A 15,051-nucleotide genomic window follows, 5' to 3' on the forward strand; every position below is an offset into this window, starting at 1 on the left:
GGTTGGAGAGAGAGAGAGACATGTGGGGTTAACACTCAGTGTCCGGGCGAGAGAATCTCTCTCTCTTGCTGGGCACTTGTGGGGTTAACCCCACAGAGAGATCTCTCTCTCTCACCCAGACACTGTGAGTGTTAACCCCACAAGTGCCCGGCAAGAGAGATTTCTCACAAGTGTCTGGGTGACAGAGAGAGATCTCTCTCTCTCTCACCGGGCACTTGTGGGGTTAACATTCACAGAGTCCGGGCATGCGCTGTGGAAAAAGCCGGTCCGGCGCTGAGAAAAAACGAGAACGTTTTTTCCAGACGCCGGACCGGCTGTTTTTGCCAGATCTGGCAAAAACCGGATACGCCGCATAGGCATCAGGCGCGATGCGGCGATAATGAAACTCTATGGGGAAAAAAACGGATCCGGTGGCAACAGGCGCCGGATCCGGTTTTTACACTTTTCGCCGCATCACGCCTGATGCACAAAAACTGATGTGTGAAAGTAGCCTAACTGACTGCAATGTTTTTTGCCTGTGGGGTGTAAAGGATAATGGCACTGCTGCGGCGGAGGGATACAGAACTATGCACAATCTCCCCTCTGGATTTCTGACTGAGTGCCGCCGAAATCAGGAAGTTTCACGGCCAGGGTGAGGAGAGCGGGGGCAGAGGAGCTGATCTGGACCCTTTCTGGACTGACACACCGAGGATATAAGCAGAGGACACCGGCGGGGACTACTTTCTTGTCACAGAGCAGAGAGGCGGAGGGATACCACTGGACCCATTGAACAGACATCAGAACGGCTAAGAACAGCGTTCCACAGCCACATTGACCGGACAGGGGGCGACAAGCACAGGAGGAGCCTCTGAAGACAGCAGAGGTGAGGCACATCCGAGTTTGGGCCTTTAGATCCGGCTGCTGATTAGTGCTCACAGCCACAATAGACTTCAATGGGAAGCAGATCCGACCGCTCCCAGCTTCCAGCCTGTCAGCACTGAGCAGACCTGACGTCACAGGCCCTGCAGCGATCAGTCAGCGGTCTCCCCTGTGACAGGCACAGATACTCCCACGAACTGTACAGCACAGCAGAGACTTAACCACAGGGGTACTGGGGAAAGGACACAAGCATCTGGAGGCACTCTTTATCCCCATATAGCGTCCCTAGGGATTGTTCACTGGCAGCTTTCAGCATATCAGCGGCGCAGGCATACAATATAACAGAGTCTGCAGTTCATGGCTGGTGGTCCCGGTGCCTGGTATCCATCTGACCAGTGAATTATAACAGAAGATTACCTTTATTTCAGCTGAGGATCAGAGACACAGTGGGCTGCTGATATTGATACTGCAGAATTGTGTGACTTTACTCGCACTCACTAAGGGTCTCTCAGTTAACTCCTTTGGGAAAATTGCTTTTTGACCATTTTTCTTAACTTGTTTGATTGAATAATGTAACCCCTTCCTGACATGAGACGTACTATCCCGTCCATGGGACCCGGGCCCCTATGCCCATGGACGGGATAGTACGTCTACCGCGATCAGCGGCGCCCACGTGGTGAGCGCCGCTGATCGCGGCCGGGTGTCAGCTGATTATCACAGCTGACACCCGGCACTATGTGTCAGGGGTGGTCACGGACCGCCCCCGACACATTAACCCCTTGCACACCGCGATCAAACACGATCGCGGTGTACCGGGAGTTAAAGGGAAACATCGGCAGGGAGGGGGCTCCCTCCGTGCTTCCCTGAGCCCCCCACGGCAGCGCAATGTGCAGCGCTGCTGCGGGGGGCTCCTTTCCTCCAGGCCCCCAAATCCAAGATGGCGACGGGGTCCTTCGGGGGCCTGCAGGAAGCTGGCTTCCTCAGTGCCTGCAAAGCGCAGGCATGAGGAAGCCTTCGGCACTGCCAGTGACAGATTGCTGATCTGTCACAGTGATCTGTGATGTGACAGATCAGCGATCTGTCACAGGACAGTGATGTCCCACCTGGGACTATGTAATAAAGTAAAAAAAAATTAAAAAAAAGTGTAAAAATAATTTTAAAAAAATCGCCAAATAAATTAGTAAAAAAAAAAAAAATATTCCCCAATAAATTCATTTTTTGAAAATAAAAAAAACCCAAAACAATAAAAGTACACATATTAGGTATCACCGCGTCTGTAACGACCCGCCCTATAAAACTGTCCCATTAGTTAACCCCTTTAGCGAACCCCTTAAAAAATAAAAATAAAAAACGAAGCAAAAAATAATGATTTATTATCATACTGCCAAACAAAAAGTGTAATAACGCGCGATCAAAAAGACGCATATAAATATCCATGGTACCGCTGAAAACGTCATCTTGTCCCGCAAAAAACGAGCTGTGACACAGCATCATCAGCGAAAAAATAAAAAAGTTATAGCTCGCAGAATAAAGCGATGCAAAAATAATTATTTTTTATATAAAATAGTTTTCATTGCATAAAACCGACAAAACATAAAAAAACGACCTATATGAGGTATCGCTGTAACCGTACTGACCCGAAGAATAAAACCGCTTTATCAATTTTACCGCACGCGGAACGGTGTAAGCGCACTCCCCCAAAAGAAATTTATGAAACGCTGGTTTTTGTTCATTCTGCGTCCCAAAAATCGGAATAAAAAGCGATCAAAAAGTGTCACGTGCCCAAAAATGGTACCAATAAAAACGTCAACTCGTCCCGCAAAAAATAAGACCCCACATGACTCAGTGGGTCAAAATACGGAAAAATTATAGCTCTCAATATGTGGTGATGCAAAAACTATTTTTACAATAAAAAGCGTCTTTCAGCGTGTGACAGCTGCCAAAAATAAAAACCGCCATAAATAGTAAATCAAACCCCCCGTTATCGCCCCCTTAGTTAGGGAAAAATAATAAAATTAAAAAAATGTATTTATTTCCATTTTTCCATTAGGGTTAGGGTTAGGGCTAGGGTTAGGGTTAGGGCTAGGGTTAGGGTTAGGGCTAGGGTTAGGGCTAGGGTTAGGGCTGAGATTAGGGTTAGGGGTGTGTTGGGGTTCGGGTTGGAGTTAGAATTGGGGGTTTCCACTGTTTGGGCACATCAGGGGCTCTCCAAATGCAACATTGCGTCTGATCTCAATTCCAGCCAATTCTGAGTTGAAAAAGTCATATGGTGCTCCTTCCCTTCCAAGCTCTGCCATGCGCCCAAACAGTGTTTTACCCCCACATGTAGGGTTTCAGCCTACTCAGGACAAATTGCAAAACAATTTTTGGGGTCCAATTTCTCCTGTTACCCTTAGGAAAATAAAAAATTGGGGGCAAAAATATCATTTTTGTGGAAAAAAATGATTTTTTTATTTTCACGTCCGAGCGTTATAAACTTCTGTGAAGCACTTGGGGGTTCAAAGTGCTCACCACACATCTAGATAAGTTCCGTGGGGGGGTCTAGTGTCCAAAATGGGGTCACTTGTGGGGAGTTTCAATAGTTTAGGTACATCAGGGGCTCTCCAAACGCACATAACACCCGCAGACCATTCCATCAATGTCTGCATTCCAAAACATCACTGCTTCCCTTCCGAGCCCCGACGTGTGTCCATACAGTAGTTTTCTCCCACATATGGGGTGTCAGCGTACTCAGGACAAATTGGACAACAACTTTTGGGGTTCAATTTCTCCTGTTACCCTTGGGAAAATAAAAAAATTGGGGACTAATTGATCATGTTTGTGGAAAAAATACGATTTTTTTATTTTCATGCCCTGGCATTATAAACTTCTGTGAAGCCCTTGGGGGTTCAAAGTGCTCACCACACATCTAGATAAGTTCCTTAGGGGTTCTCGTTTCCAAAATGGGGTCATTTGTGGGTGTTTCCACTGGTTAGGTACATTAGGGGCTCTCCAAAGGCAACATGACACCCGCAGACCATTCCATCAAAGTCTGCATTCCAAAACGTCACTACTTCCCTTCCGAGCCCCGACGTGTCCACATACAGTAGTTTTCTCCCACATATGGGGTGTCAGCGTACTCAGGACAAATTGGAAAACAACTTTTGGGGTTCAATTTCTCCTGTTACCCTTGGGAAAATAAAAAAATTGGGGACTAATTGATCATGTTTGTGGAAAAAATACGATTTTTTTATTTTCATGCCCTGGCATTATAAACTTCTGTGAAGCCCTTGGGGGTTCAAAGTGCTCACCTCACATCTAGATAAGTTCCTTAGGGGGTCTAGTTTTCAAAATGGGGTCATTTGTGGGGGGTTTCCACTGTTTAGGTATATTAGGGGCTCTCCAAAGGCAACATGACACCTGCAGACCATTCCATCAATGTCTGCATTCCAAAACGTCACTACTTCCCGTCCGAGCCCCGACGTGTCCCCATACAGTAGTTTTCTCCCACATATGGGGCGTCAGCTTACTCAGGACAAATTGGACAACAACTTTTGGGGTTCAATTTCTGCTGTTACCCTTGGGAAAATAAAAAAAATTGGGGACTAATTGATCATGTTTGTGGAAAAAATACGATTTTTTTATTTTCATGCCCTGGCATTATAAACTTCTGTGAAGCCCTTGGAGGTTCAAAGTGCTCACCTCACATCTAGATAAGTTCCTTAGGGGGTCTACTTTTCAAAATGGGGTCATTTGTGGGGGGTTTCCACTGTTTAGGTACATTAGGGGCTCTCCAAAGGCAACATGACACCCGCAGACCATTCCATCAATGTCTGCATTCCAAAACGTCACTACTTCCCTTCCGAGCCCCGACGTGTGCCCATACAGTAGTTTTCTCCCACATAAGGGGTATCAGCATACTCAGGACAAATTGGATAACAACTTTTGGGGTCTAATTTCTCCTGTTACCCTTGGGAAAATAAAAAAATGGTGACTAAAAGATCATGTTTGTGGAAAAAATACGAATTTTTTATTTTCACGCCCGGGCGTTATAAACTTCTGTGAAGCACTGGGGGGTTCAAAGTGCTCACCACACATCTAGATAAGTTCCTTGGGGGGTCTAGTTTACAAAATGGTGTCATTTGTGGGGGGTTTCCACTGTTTTGGTACATCAGGGGTTTTCCAATCGCGACATGGTGTCCGATCTCAATTCCAGCCAAAAACGTCAAATGGCGCTGCTTCCCTTCCGAGCTCTGCCATGCGCCCAAATAGTGGTTTACCCCCACATGTGGGGTATCAGCGTACTCAGGACAAATTGCACAATAACTTTTAGGGTGCTGTTACCCTTGGAAAAATAAGAATTGAGGGTGAAAAGATCATTTTTGTGGAAAAAATATGATTTTTTAATTGTACGGCTTTATGTTATAAACTTCTGTGAAGCCCTTGGGGGTTCAAAGTTCTCACCACACATCTAGATAAGTTCCTTAGGGGGTCTAGTTTCCAAAATGGTGTCATTTGTGGGGGGTTTCCACTGTTTTGGTACATCAGGGGTTTTCCAATCCCGACATGATGTCCGATCTCAATTCCAGCCAAAAACGTCAAATGGCGCTGCTTCCCTTCCGAGCTCTGCCATGCGCCCAAATAGTGGTTTACCCCCACATGTGGGGTATCAGCATACTCAGGACAAATTGCACAATAACTTTTAGGGTCCTGTTACCCTTGGGAAAATAAAAATTGGGGTGAAAAGATCATTTTTGTGGAAAAAATATGATTTTTTAATTGTACCGCTGTACGTTATAAACTTCTGTAAAGCCCTTGTGGGTTCAAAGTTCTCACCACATATCTAGACCTTGGGGGGTCTAGTTTCCAAAATGGGTCACTTGTAGGGGGTTTCCACTGTTTAGGTACATCAGGGACTCTCTAAACGTGACATGGCGTCCGATCTGAATTCCAGCCAATTTTGCATTGAAAAAGTCAAACGGCGCTCCTTCCATTCTGAGCTCTGCCATGCGCCGAAACAGTCGTTCCCCCCCACAAATCAGGTATCAGCGTACTCAGGACAAATTGCACAATAACTTTTGCAGTCCAATTTCTCCTGTTACCCTTGGTAAAATAAAAAAAAATTGAACCTGAAGTATTTTTTTTGTGAAAAAAAGTTAGATGTTCATTTTTTTTTAAATATTCAAAAAAATTCCTGTGACGCACCTAAAGGGTTAATAAACTTCTTGAATGTGGTTTTGAGCACCTTAAGGGGTGCAGTTTTTAGAATGGTGTCACTTTTGGGTATTTTCTATCCTATAGACCCCTCAAAGTGGCTTCAAATGTGATGTGGTCCTAAAAATAAAATGGTGTTGTAAAAATGAGAAATCGCTGGTCAACTTTTAACCCTTATAACTTCCTAACAAAAAAAAATTTTGGTTCCAAAATTGTGCTGATGTAAAGTAAACATGTGGGAAATGTTAGTTATCAAGTTTTTTGTGTGCCGTATCTCTGTGATTTAAGGGCATAAAAATTCAAAGTTGGAAAATTGAAAAATATTCTAAATTTTTGCCAAATTTCCATTTTTTTCACAAATAAACGCAAGTTATTTGAATGAAATTTTACCACTAACATGAATTACAATATGTCACGAGAAAACAATGTCAGAATCACCAGGATCCATGGAAGCGTTCCAGAGTTATGACCTCATAAAGGTACAGTGGTCAGAATTGTAAAAATTGACCCGGTCATGAACGTGCAAACCACCCTTGGGGGTGAAGGGGTTAAAGGGGTCATAGATCTGATGTCTGGGAAGGGTTTGTGGCAAACCAAGATGCAGTCAGGTAGGGGCAGAGCTTCCAATAGCCCACACAGGGTCACGAGGCACAATTTTGGGGCACACTTTAAATCATACAACGATATCTCTAATTTGTTAAGCCCAATAAAATCTAGGTCACCCCTGAAAGGAGACGAGCCAAAAATGCCTTATCTAAAAAAATTTAAGAACCCTGTATCTGTCAAAGTTGCAAAAGGGGGATCAGGTACTAATAGCTCATTGACCAAAACACTATCTAAAACACAACCTGAAACGCCTCAAAAAAATAAAAATTTAGAGGGCAATATTAAACCCCCCCCTCCAATTGAGACTCTTACGGAGGAAATGGACACTTCCAAATCAAACAAAAGGAAGGGACCAGGCGATCAGGAAAACACTGGGAGTCTCTCATCTGAGGACTACGACAGTGTCTCAACTGACTATACTGCAAACACAAGCCCTGAAAGGCAGAAGCCTAGGAGGGATAATGGAGGTCCATTCCCTTCGTTTGAGGTTCCTCCTCCATCCATTAACCTGGGGGAATACAAGGGGCCCAACAAACAAGCCACTAAAGGATTCATGGCGGATCTCTTCCAGTCCTTCAGTGATGCCCTAAAAATAGGGTTTGAGACTCAGGCCAAGGCCCTACAGGAAACTTGCAGAAATCTTAGCCAAAAGGTTGAGAAATATGAGGTAAAGATGGTACAGGCGGAGAGGGATATAGTTTACCTCTCAAAGCACTCCTCAAAAAGGAGGTTATTTCCCTTAAAAACAAATTGACGGATCTGTAACACCGAAGCAGGAGAAATAACTTAAAGATACGAGGTATCCCTGAGTCGGTCTCCCAGGCAGATCTCTCTGATTACACCAAAAATTTGTTTAAAAAATTATCGCCAAAATTGACAGAATTAGAAGTCAATATCGATCGTATACACCGCCTCCCACGTCCCAAAGGGTCCCACAGGAAAAGCCCAGGGATACTATCCTCAGGGTCCATTTCTTTGAAACCAAGAGAAAGTTTTAAAATCTTTGCGAGAGAGAGGTTCACCCCCTGAGCCTTATAAGGATCTTAAGATTTTCCAAGACTTTTCCAAAGAGACTATGGACGCAAGAAGCTCCTTCAGAGACCTGACCTCTAAACTTAGGGAACTTAGAGTGTCATATAGATGAGGTTTCCCTACCAAGCTTTTAGTCTGGTATAAAGATAAACACTACCCCATCTATACTCCACACAGGGGTCAGAAGTTTCTTAAATTCCTGATGGATGAGCCATCCTTTAGAGATAGGGATTAGGATTGATCTTTGTCTTATGTTTGAATTTATTTGGAGATCACTATTATTTCCTTTTCCTGAACATGAATATTAGTACCCGTAATTACAGTTTATCGTTGTCACTGTGGGAACTTGCCACTTAATTTTTTTCTCGTTTTTCCCCCGGTCTAAGGTGAGACACCAACCAGTTTGGAGTCCTCCAGGAGAACTCTCAAGTTCTTAATTTTTTTTTTCTGTATTTCATTGTTCTATTTGTTTACCTTTCCTGTTTTGATATTGCATTCTAACGATGAAAATTTTATCGTACAATGTTAGGGGGCTCAACAGTCCGAATAAGAGGTATGCGGTATGGAAGGAGATCAACCAAACCCGGGCCGAATTGGTATGCCTTCAGGAGGTTTTAGCTGGCTTCCGATCAACACCCGGTCTTCCAGCACAAGAACTTCCCACACATGTACAAGTCACTCTCCACAAAGGCTGGAGTCATCACATTGGTAGGTGGCATCGTTCCTTTTCAGCTCATCAAAGAAATACCAGACTCCTTGGGCAGGTTTCATATACTCATATGCTTACTCCATGAAAGGCCATGCACAATAGTGAATGTATACGCACCCAACAAGGGACACATTCGTTTCTTGAACAAGCTTATCAAAAAAATCGACAAAGTTAAAACAGGCGAACTCATCTTATTGGGCGACTTTAATATTGTCCCAGATAGCAGCATTGATTCATCCTCTTTAGCTCGCCACAAGGTCCCAGCTTTAAAAAACTGGTTAATTCAAAATGAGCTTTATCATGCTTTCCGCTGCTTGAATACATCGTCACGTGAGTATTCCCACTTTTAAGATGTACATAAGACAGCTTCCAGGATAGATCTTCTACTTACTAACATATTCACTCTGTCCAAAATTAAGGACATTCGCTTCATGCAGAAGTCCATCTCGGATCATTCCCCGGTTTTCATTGACTTCCTTGTGGGTCCTCCCCCTGACAAACCATTCCGCTGGAAGCTTAACTCAGCTTTGCTATATATACCAGAGTACAAACAAGAGATAGAAAACGCTATCTTAAACTACTTCAAGGAAAACGTACCTGGTGAAGTAGATCAGTTCACGGTCTGGAACGCCCATAAAGCGGTCCTGAGGGGGTGTCTTATGCAAATTCTTTCTAAACATAAGAAGAGAAATAGGGAAAATATTACAAACCTAGAGGCCCAAATTAATGATCTAGAGAAAAAACAAACTTAAAAGTTCCTTCCCAGACCGTCCAGGCTGAGATTTTGAGACTTAGACAGAGTTTGAGATCTGAAATCTACCAGGAATATGATGCAGTCATCAAAGCATCTAAGTACAAATCGTATGCGTCTCTTAACAAGCCTACCAGGTTTATGATGAGGAAATTAAAAAGAGAAAGAATTAAAAGGAGTATAAATAAGATAGTATCTCCCTCGGGTGACCCCAAAACGCACCCTAGGGACATTGTCAACTCGTTTGCAGAATTCTTTAAAAATCTCTATAACCTGAAAGATGACCCCCAAACACCGGTGGTTAACTCGAATTTTGTAGATTCATTTCTACAGAGTATCGATCTGCCAAGAGTCGATGAGCTGGACTTGAGTTATGTCAATAGCCCCTTTACAGAGAGAGAAATTGTTGATGTTATCAAGAAACTGCAGTCCCAAAAATCACCAGGGCCGGATGGCTTCTCTGGAGACTACTATAAATCCTTTTCAAAAGTTCTGGCTCCACAGCTGGCTTCCGTCTTTGATCTGGCGTCCTCTCGGGGTTCCTTCCCAAAGGAGATGTTAGAGGCAACAATTATCATGATTCCAAAGGAGGGGAGGGACCCCGAGAGGATGCAGAGCTATAGGCCAATTTCGCTCATAAATAGCGATATTAAAATCTACTCAAAGATCATTGCAAACCGATTAAAAAACATCCTTCCATGTCTGTTGGCGGATGATCAAATAGGCTTTACAGAGGGCCGCTAGACCTCAGACGGAACTAGAAGGGTGTTGAATCTGATAAATTTAGCGAACAACCTGAGAACCCAAACTGCTTTTCTGGCACTGGACTCCGAGAAGGCGTTTGATAGGCTAAACTGGCTTTACTTAAAAGCAACTCTCGCTAGATTTGGCTTTGACGAGAAGTTTCTATCAACAGTAGTGTTGAGCATTCCGATACCGCAAGTATCGGGTATCGGCCGATACTTGCTGTATCGGAATTCCGATACCGACTTCCGATATTTTTTCAATATCGGAAGTCGGCATCGGAATCGGAAGTTCAGCTGATTGACAGCCTGACGTCATCATGATGCGCGGTGTGTGCGCATCATGATGCGCCGTCATTTCGGGCCTTCCGGGGGTCTCTGCCGGCCTGCCGGGGGGCTGTGCCGGCCTGCCAGGGGGCTGTGTGGACTGCCCGGGGTCTGTACCGGCCTGCCGGGGGGCTGTGCCGGCCTGCCGGTGGTCTGTGCACCCTGTGGGGGTCTGTACCGGCCTGCCGGGGGGCTGTGCCGGCCTGACGGTGGTCTGTGCACCCTGTGGGGGTCTGTACCGGCCTGCCGGGGGGGCTGTCCTGATGTCCGGGGGTCTGTGCAAGCATCGTCCGATGGGACTACAAGTCCCATCTGGCGATGCCTGCTACCATGACAGTGATTGACACATTAGCCAATGATGGGACAGTAGTAGTCCCATCATCCGGCTAATGTGTTAAATGTTAAAAAAAAAAAAAAAAAAAAAAAAAATACTACATACATACTACATGCATGCTACATACATACTACATGCTACATACATACTACATACATACTACATACATACCACATACATACTACATACATACTACATACATACCACATACATACCACATACATACTACATACATACTACATACATACCACATACATACTACATACATAACACATATATACTACATGCATGCTACATACATACTACATGCTACATATATACTACATATATACTACATGCATGCTACATACATACTACATGCTACATACATACTACATGCTACATACATACTACATATATACTACATACATACTACATACATACTACATGCATGCTACATACATACTACATGCTACATACATACCACATACATACTACATACATACTACATGCTACATACATACTACATATATACTACATGCATGCTACATACATACTACATGCTACATACATACTACATATATACTACATGCATGCTACATACATACTGCATGCTACATGCATGCTACATACATACTACATACATACTACATGCTACATACATACTACATATATACTACATGCATGCTACATACATACTACATGCTACATACATACTACATATATACTACATGCATGCTACATACATACTGCATGCTACATGCATGCTACATACATACTACATACATACTACATGCTACATACATACCACATATATACTACATACATACTACATACAATACATTCATACAATACATACATAGACATACAGTACATATAACATAGAGTAACATACTTACCAATACTTGTCACATTGTTCCCCGAAGCCATTGTCTTTTACGGAATAAATATTAACATAACAAACCACAAAAATACTCACCCACGATCTGAAGCAGTCCACGAGTGTGTCCCACGACGATCTTGGGTAGAGAACTGCAGCATCAGCTGTTGCTGCCGTTCTCTACGGGCTGCAGGAATCCAATGACGGAAGGTAGGTATCCTTCCGCACTGTATTCCTCCGCCACTTAAAAAAAAAAAAGTCCCTAGTCTCACTTTATGCCATTGCTGTGTGGGAAATTCCCACGCAGCAATGGCATAAAGTGAGACTAGGGACTTTTTTTTTTTAAGTGGCGGAGGAATACAGTGCGGAAGGATACCTACCTTCCGTCATTGGATTCCTGCAGCCCGTAGAGAACGGCAGCAACAGCTGATGCTGCAGTTCTCTACCCAAGATCGTCGTGGGACACACTCGTGGACTGCTTCGGATCGTGGGTGAGTATTTTTGTGGTTTGTTATGTTAATATTTATTCCGTAAAAGACAATGGCTTCGGGGAACAATGTGACAAGTATTGGTAAGTATGTTACTCTATGTTATATGTACTGTATGTCTATATATGTATTGTATGAATGTATTGTATGTAGTATGTATGTATGTAGTATATATGTGGTATGTATGTAGCATGTAGTATGTATGTAGCATGCATGTAGCATGCATGTAGCATGCAGTATGTATGTAGCATGCATGTAGTATATATGTAGTATATATGTAGCATGTAGTATGTATGTAGTATGTATGTGGTATGTATGTAGCATGTAGTATGTATGTAGCATGCATGTAGTATGTATGTAGTATATATGTAGTATGTATGTAGCATGTAGTATGTATGTAGTATGTATGTAGCATATATGTAGTATGTATGTAGCATGTAGTATATATGTAGTATATATGTAGCATGTAGTTTGTATGTAGTATGTATGTGGTATGTATGTAGCATGTAGTATGTATGTAGCATGCAGTATGTATGTAGTATATATGTAGTATGTATGTAGCATGTAGTATATATGTAGTATGCATGTTGCATGCATGTAGTATATATGTAGCATGCAGTATGTATGTAGTATATATGTAATATGTATGTTGCATGTAGTATATATGTAGCATGCAGTATGTATGTAGTATATATGTAGTATGTATGTTGCATGCATGTGGTATATATGTAGTATGCATGTTGCATGCATGTAGTATATATGTAGTATGTATGTTGCATGTAGTATATATGTAGTATGAATGTAGCATGTATGTAGTATGTAGTATGAATGTAGCATGTATGTAGTATGTAGTATGCATGTTGTATGTATGTAGCATGTATGTAGCATGTAATTTTTTTTTTTTTTTTACATTCAACACATTAGCCGGATGATGGGACTACTACTGTCCCATCATTGGCTAATGTGTGAATCACTGTCATGATAGCAGGCATCGCCCGATGGGACTTGTAGTCCCATCGGACGATGCCTGCACAGCCCCCCGAAGCCTGCACAGCCCCCCGGCAGGCCGGCACAGCCCCCCGGAGCCTGCACAGCCCCCCGGCAGGCCGGCACAGCCCCCCGGAGCCTGCACAGCCCCCCGGCAGGCCGGCACAGACCACCGGAGCCTGCACAGCCCCCCGGCAGGCCGGCACAGACCACCGGAGCCTGCACAGACCCCCTGGCAGGCCGGCACAGCCCCCCGAAAGGCCCGTACAGACCCCAGAGAGGCTGTACAAGGGAAAAACAGGATTTTTCTTATTCCGATACCGGAAGTCCCATAGACTTGAATGGGACTTCCGGTATCGGAATCGGCGATACCGATACTTTTTTTTAAGATCGGCCGATCCATTCCGATCCGATACTTTGAAGTATCGGACGGTATCGCTCAACTCTAATCAACAGTCTTCGCCTTGTACTCGGGTCCTAGTGCCAGGATTTATGCAAACAATTTCCTCTCCGACCCGTTCGACATTACCAATGGCATGAGACAGGGGTGCCCCCTGTCCCCCCTTCTATTTGTGCTTGCCATAGAGCCCCTGGCCGAAAAAATAAGAATAAACAATGATATTAAAGGCTTTGAACTGCCATCACGAAATTTTAAAATTGGATTATTCGCAGATGATCTATTCCTCGCGCTACTGGATCCTGCAAACTCCATTAAAGCCCTTTCAGTTGAACTAGAAAAATTCTCTAGAGCATCTTATTTTAAGATAAACCCAAACAAATCAAAATTTATAACTCTAAACATGAAACAATCTGAAATTAACGAAATAAAGGCCCAAACCCAGTTCATTTGGGAGGAGAAAAAGATTGTCTATCTAGGGATTAGAATAGCAGGATCAATCCAAGCAACAGTTAGGGCCAATTTAGACAGCATTATAAAGACTATTACAGGTGATCTATCCTTTTTGGCTCAGCTAGAGACTTCCATCTTTGGGAAGATTCTGGCAGTCAAAACTTTTATCCTTCCCAAAATGTTATACATATTTAGGACTTTACCAGTTAGCTTTCCGCGCCAAACCATTGATAGAGCTCAAGAGCTCATCCGACTATTTATTTGGAAAGGTAAAAAAGCAAGAATATCTGCAGACTTGATGTACAAAAATAAAAAACATGGGGGCGCAGGACTGCCCAACAGATACGCTTATTATCAGGCCTCGCTCATCAAACAGAGCTGGCACTGGTTTACTGAAAACATGACGCATCCAGCTTGGTATGGCTTGGAGAGAGATGCTAGTGATAGAAGTTCCTTGCAAAAGCTTTTCTTTCACTTCCTTCTGCAAAAGCCCAGTGCGAACTCATCTCATCCTATATTCCGGCCGATAATCTCAGCCTGGAGGGATCTCATTAAGCCGACTAAAAATATCAAAAAAGCAGAGCAAATCTTAAAGTTGCCTCTATCTTCATTGGCACTGATGGATGATCTCCCGATACCGGAGGTTTGGGGGAAATCTGGAATTAAAAGGGTGGGGGATGTTTTTAGTGGAGTGGCGTTCCTGAAATTCGGTGAGATCAGGGTTAAATATAATTTACCGTCATCTGAGCGAGTCTTTTACACCATGTTGAAAGACAGAATTTGGAAATTCATAAAAGGGAAGACTTTGAATTATGAAATGCTATCTTCACTACTGTGCAACCTTAAAAATAAAAACCTCTGGAGTCTGCCTAATTTGTATAGATCTGTTGTCAAAGACCTAACGAGCCACAAAAACATATACATGAAGAGATGGGAGTCCGATTTTGGTGCTGATATCCGTCTCGAGAACTGGAACGATGCCATCAAAAACACTTACAATTCCAACATATCAATGGGTCTTCATGAGAGTTATTTCAAATTGTTAAATAGGTGGTACTATACCCCGACGAGGTTATCGCATTTTAACACAGAGCTATCTTCCTTGTGCTGGAGAGATTGTGGACAAGAAGGGAACCACTACCATATTTTCTGGGGTTGTTCAAAAATCAAAAACCTCAGGCTTCAAGTCACACAGCACATTAACCTCATTGCTAAGTACTTCACAATTACACCCGAAAGAGCACTTCTTTCATTAGACTTGAAACAATTTGATGATTCGGTAAGACACATTATCATACACATCCTCTTAGTGAC

The 15,051-nt window shown here is 43.2% G+C and overlaps 1 long non-coding RNA gene across 1 annotated transcript in view; it reads left to right on the forward strand.

Moving 5' to 3' along the window:
* The first annotated feature begins 228 nt into the window (after nucleotides 1-228).
* The window catches only part of LOC141093145 (uncharacterized), a 66,689-nt gene continuing 51,866 nt past the window's right edge, over nucleotides 229-15,051 (forward strand). Inside the window, exon 1 of the long non-coding RNA XR_012232993.1 lies at nucleotides 229-862. This is a non-coding gene — a long non-coding RNA (uncharacterized lncRNA). The remainder of the gene's footprint in view (nucleotides 863-15,051) is intronic.

The sequence above is a fragment of the Dendrobates tinctorius genome, unplaced genomic scaffold, assembly GCF_039654945.1.
Source record: "Dendrobates tinctorius isolate UK_male_01 unplaced genomic scaffold, ASM3965494v1 ptg000062l, whole genome shotgun sequence".
Classification (NCBI taxonomy): domain Eukaryota; kingdom Metazoa; phylum Chordata; class Amphibia; order Anura; family Dendrobatidae; genus Dendrobates; species Dendrobates tinctorius.